Here is a 6,030-nt window from a genome sequence, read left to right as displayed (position 1 = left end):
TGCCTTTCTTTAGCTACTATAACATAGAATATTTCCATTTTTAACAACTTTTTGTCAATTTATCTGGTATTAGATGAATTTGGTTATTTTGATTAGTATTTCTATGAGTGATTTGGAATATTAACTTGCTCTTATAAATAATTTGTTATTCTCTACTTGAAGAAATGAATAAAAAATTAAAAATCCTTTGCCATGTATTAAATATTATGTTAAGTTATAGAGATATAAATTGAAGAATGACTATAATCCATATCCTTAAAAGGAATCCTTCTCTTAGGGAGAGAAACATGAATAGAAATATGATGACCAGGGAAGTGATTTATTGTGTGAAATATTACGAGGATGAAAAGCGAAGTCAAGGGAAATAGAATGACCACAGGTTGTAAAACCGGTTCCCTTGACTCCTAGAATATCCCATTCCAAGACTGCTGGCCCTTCAGTGTGTAAGCTGTCAGATCCTGTGTAACACTGACTGCAGCTCCATGATATTTCTATTATTTCCTTCTTGCTATCTGCAGTATTTTCTCCTTGGGCTGGGAACTCTTGAACTTGGCAAATTCCTGGGAGTTGTCATTTGGGGATTTATAACATGAGGTGTCTGTGGATTCTTTTAATTTCTATTTAACACTCTTGCTTAAGAATATCAGGGAAGGTTTTTTTTATAATTTCTTCTAATATGATGTCTAGTCTTTTTTTTTTGTCATGACTTCCATGTAATCCAATCATTCTTAAATTGTCTCTCCTAGATTTATTTTCCAGGTTAGATGTTTTTCAATGAGTTATTTTATACTTCTATTTTTTCTTTCTTTTGATTTTGTTTCATTGTTTCTTGATGTCTCATGAAGTTATTAGCTTTTATTTGCTGAATTGTAATTTTTAGAGACTCATTTATTCCATGATCTTTTGATCCTTGTAGGGGGAAGAATCTTAAGTGGGGTGAATCACCCCATAGAATCCTAGGAAAGGGACTATTAAGAGCACTTAAGAATGTATAAGCAGAATCCCAAACTGAGTGACTTTCACTCTTTCCTGGGACCGGGTGCTGGGTGGATGAGGGAAGTGGGGTAATTATCATCACTACTGCTTTCTGAGCTGAGCATAACTCTAATCAGAGATTGGTTGAATTCAGCTTTTACCCATACTGATTATCTATAAGACTGTCACACTCATCCTGATTTTATTACTGCTGAAATCAACTAACAGCAATTTCAACCTGAACTTCAATATCTTCATATCTCCAATCAAGATCATCTTTAAACCTTTGTTCTTTAGTATTTAGTTTATATAGGGAATTAGATTAGCTTGTGAAGAAGTGAGGGAAACAAGATAACATTAGGGTAGAAGTCATTCTGTCAACAACAAAGAGCTTTAGACAGATTTGGCTTTACCTTTTTTCCTATTATTACCTATGAACCTTTTCCCTTCAAGTTCATTAAATCCTTATTTTAACTAAGACAGTTCGTGTGAGATCTCCTGAGATAAACTATTTTAGCCCAATACATATATTACCAAAGCCATCCTCCATCTTGCCAGCCCCTGGGACAGTTGAGATCCTGAGAGAAAGGAATAAACTTTGAAGCTAATTACTCAGCCTTGTTTAGGGGATAAACCTCTAACAGCTAAAGTCATCAATTTCCTGTGGAGTTATTCTCTTTTAATATCAAGTTCAGCCCTGGAAAGCTTGTCAGATAATCAGCCATTACTGGTCCACAATCATTTCAGTTAAATCAACTCCCATAGTCCTAAACTGCGAAACCGAGGGGAAGTTGGAGTTCCATTTACTAGCTCTCCATCTCCCACATGAGACTTGAGTTTCCAGCTGGGGCTCTGGGCCTGCAAACTGCATTCTTACAATTTGGCCAGCCAGCCACAATTTCTGTATTTTGGGCTACTTTGTGTTGGGGCTTGGGAACTCACTGCTGCTTTATTCCAAGGCTCAGGAACTCACCTCATAATTGTACCAGCCAATTATACTATAGGCTATCTTGTCTTGGGGCTCAGGGCCTCACTGTAGGATTGTACCTGGGTTTAGGTATCACTGGAACATTTTATTTAGGGTTGGAAATTTGAGTAGAAAGTATGGGAGTACTCTGTTGTGGATTTAGGCAGGGTATTGGGGTTTTGCTATTCCCTTGGGCCTAGGTTGAGAACATCTAGCTGTGAAGAAAGGGAAGGATTTTATTGTTGACTTGTGTCAGAGCTTCCTGGTGTGTCATTAATGAGAATTGAACTCCCTTCTCATCTTTGTGAAGCATACATTTGTATGCCTTCCTTCACAGTTGTATTCTGCAGGAAAATTACCTCACCTCATCTCTTTGTTGTTTCTGTGACTCTAGTATTTATTTTCATGTGTTATTTTAAGGTTGATTGGAGGGAATTTTCACAGAGATCCTGCCTCTACTCAGACATTTTGACTTTGCCTCTGATCAGCATTCCTTTATAAAATAAGATCATTCTCCTGAATATTTTCAAGATTTTGGTGTCTGTGATAGAAATTTTCACAATACCTGCCTTGAAATTAAAAGCATGTGATTTTTCACTTGCAGAAATATATTATTTCAATTGATCAATATTTTAAGGAATGTATTCAAAGGTTGAACTTTTTTTCTTGTATCATTTGCTCAAGCATGATATTCAGGTTATTTTAGTCTGAATATATTACTTTGGGGAGCTGAGATGCAAATGTCATCTCTTTTCAGTCTGTATTCAATACCAGTTCCTTTGGTTTGTAATCCAACTCAAAATAAATTAAAACAATAAAGGATGGATTTTTTATGTTTTCTAATTCTTTTCCAGAATAAAATGTCCTACTATAAATTCATGAATCTTCTTTTCCTTGTCCTCTTCCTTCCTCTCCTCCTTTTTCTCTTCCTTCTTCTTTCTCTTTTTTCCTCTCCTTCTCCCTACTCCTCCTTCTTCTCTTTCTTATGAAGAAAGTTCTTCTTGTTAAAACTCCTATCATGATTCCATCATTTTTTATCACTTTGGTGATTTCTAAATGACTCAAAATCTAAATTAGCTGAAGAATCCTTCATGTGTAAACTTGCCAATATGGTTGCTGAACTACTATGAGTAAAAATTGTAGAAGTACTTCAGAAATTGAAAAGGAAAATGTTTTCTTAATGAAAGATAATGGCATCTGGATACTATAGACCAGTGAACTTGTTTTCAGTTCTTGACAAAATTGTAGATTATGTGATCAAAGTATTTATTAGTAAACACCTGGAAAAGGAAGCGGTGATCACAGAGAACCAGCATGGGTTCTTTCTTCAGTTTCAAGGTTTAAATATCCCACTTGGTTTCATGAACACATTTGCTTGGTGTTCTCTTCCCAGACTACCCCACTGTGCTAACACCCCCAGGAGTTGAGTCTGATTACTCTGTGGACTGAACATTTTAAATTATATCTGCTCAACCATTGCTTTCATCTATTCCACTGCCTCTCCTTCTACCTGATTACCTCCCCACCTCAACGGAGAATTCCTGTGATTTCTAGCCAACCTGGAACTGGTTTTATATATGGCCACCTGGTGCTGATGGTTTTAATCTGAAGCAGGGAAAATGATACCAACATCCAGGCAGAACTCTATCATTCCACAACCCCACCAAAAAAAAAACACCATGAAAAATTAAATAGAAATTTCAAAAATCAGAAAAGTAGAAAACACAGACAAAAGAAAACTAAGAAACCAATTTATTGTTATGTTCATGATAATGGCTTTGAAAATAAAGAAAAATAAATAAGATGAGCAGATTTCTCAGCATAGAAGATGCTCAACTGATGTTGCAGTTTTGGTGCTGATAAGAAAATTTCTCAGGTTCACTGGGAAAGCATGCATGCTCAGGTGTCAAGCAGATAAAATCAGATATTCTAGAGAAGAATGAAAAGTGCACAAATGGAACCATTGCAATAATTCAGTGGATAGAGACACAAGTCTTTATATGGGAGATTCTGGGTTCAAATTTGGCCTCAGATACTTCCTAGCTGTGTGACCGTGGACAAGCCACTTAACCCAATTGCCTAGCCTTTACCCCTCTTCTGCCTTAGAAACAACATATAGTATTTATTCTAAGATAGAAATGAATGGTTTTTAAAAGAATAAAAAAAGAAAAGAAAAAACTTTCTAACCTTGGCCAATATTGAAAGGAAGAAAATGTTGTAGGAGGGAAAAGAACAGAGAGAAATATTGACATCCACCTTATTTGTAAAGATGTAGAGGAAGAGGAAATAGCTACAAAATGAAGCAGCTGGGAAGCAGCAGTATGAGAAGCAGAAGAAGTGGAAGAAATGGCATAGTGGCTAGAAAATGTCAGAGATGCATTAAAACATGGCTATAGGCAGAGATCCTCCTCCAGGAGATTCTCAAGCAGAAGAGACACATAGCCCCAAAAGAAGTCTATCAGAAGGACATGAGTCCTTTGGGTGTGTGGTTTAACAGCAAGCCTGAGTCAAAAAAGGAAGGGAAGCCAAAAAACATCCTCATTCCCAAAGAAGCCATAACATCTTTGGGTTGGATAATTAACCATGGAAACATGTCAGGGTCAGAGAGTGTGTGAGTGGAAACATCTATCAAGATGGAAGCAGATATCTCAGAAGAAAATGAGGTCATCCTAAGTGATATCCCTCAGAACTGGAGTCAGGATGTCAAGAAACAGGAACGAAATTCCCTTGTGGCTAAAACCAAGAACTTAAGGAAAATCAGATGAGAAAAAAATTGAAGGTATGAGAGAGGCCTCTACAGAAAGAAGCCAAAATCTGAACCACAAAAAAAGAGATTCACATATGCTACTTATGGTTTATTACAAGACATAAATGAAAAAAATATGATTTTGCAGTGTTTTTGATAAATCATTCAAAATTACTTTTTTGGAATTAACTACAAAATAGTAGGAAAAACTGAGAATGGTGAGATATCTAAAGTTTAAGAATTGTAAACATATTATAAGTTTGTTAGAGGCATCTTTGAGGTCATTCCCTCAAGGAGGTCTAAACAGAAAGGGCAATTTTTATTAATTTGATGCCTCATATAAGATATGATCTTACATTCTCTCGGCATTTCACTGGAGATTCCAACAGATACTTGGGTCTATACTTTTAGTGCAGAAGATTTGCTAGTGGATTTTTTCCCTACTAACACTGCCAGTGCCTACAGAAGTTCAAAGCCTTTCCACATGTAAGATTACATGAATGGAGTTTAAAATGTATAATTTAATTAAGCAGTGATCAAGAGTTAGAAAGTGGGGAAGGAGATATGTAGGGAAATTATAACTTTTGTAAATTGTTACACAAGGAGGGAACAAAGAAAGTTATTTGCCTTTTGATGAAAGTAAAGAAAAGAAATAAAGGGATTAAATTAGGACTATAAAAGGGTCTTCAAATTTACCTGTTTTATTCCCAAGCACATATGTTCAAATTACAGCTGTACTCAATGAGATGTTTCACTTTGAAAATGCTTGTGTAATCATGGTATCGATTTATAATGTAGATTCCAGTGAAATGTTATTCATGGTAGTTCAAGATTGGATCTTTGGTTTGTATTGCTTTGTTTTCTAATAAAAAAATATGTAAAATCTAATATCGAATGAGGTTCAGCTTATTTTATATTAAAAGCAATATAGGTGAAATTATGTAAGCTTAGGTTCTGAGTTTCAATTAATTCATTATAAAGATAATAATTTTATCCTTATTTTTAAGGAAATTAGTCTTTTCTGAATAAAATCATTGAAGCCTCTTGCTTTTTAAAATTCAAATAAATAAAGAACCAATATGGCTTCATTTAGAACAGGTCATATCAGAAAAACTCATTTCCTTCTTTGGAAGCTTTGTTCTCTAACAGTTAGTGCCCTTCAAGCTCTATCAAGTGTCCTCTTCTCTTCTCCCTCCAACTAACTCAGACAATCTTCACAACTCTAACAGATTCCATTTTTACCTCAGATATATTTATCCAGTCCTTATAGCTCCCTTACCATCCAAGTTTTCATCTCTAAGTGCAATGGACATTTTAGAATGGATGATCCACAGACATATCA

At 35.3% G+C, this 6,030-nt stretch overlaps 1 pseudogene; it reads left to right on the top strand.

The window, feature by feature from the left end:
- Window positions 1–3,132: 3,132 nt before the first annotated feature.
- LOC123250553 lies at window positions 3,133–4,926 on the top strand (annotated as a pseudogene).
- The last annotated feature ends 1,104 nt before the right edge of the window (window positions 4,927–6,030 follow it).

Source organism: Gracilinanus agilis, chromosome 1, assembly GCF_016433145.1.
Source record: "Gracilinanus agilis isolate LMUSP501 chromosome 1, AgileGrace, whole genome shotgun sequence".
NCBI classification, from domain to species: domain Eukaryota; kingdom Metazoa; phylum Chordata; class Mammalia; order Didelphimorphia; family Didelphidae; genus Gracilinanus; species Gracilinanus agilis.
The sequence above is the reverse complement of the archived record's forward strand: the minus strand, read 5'-3'. Positions and strand labels throughout refer to the sequence as shown.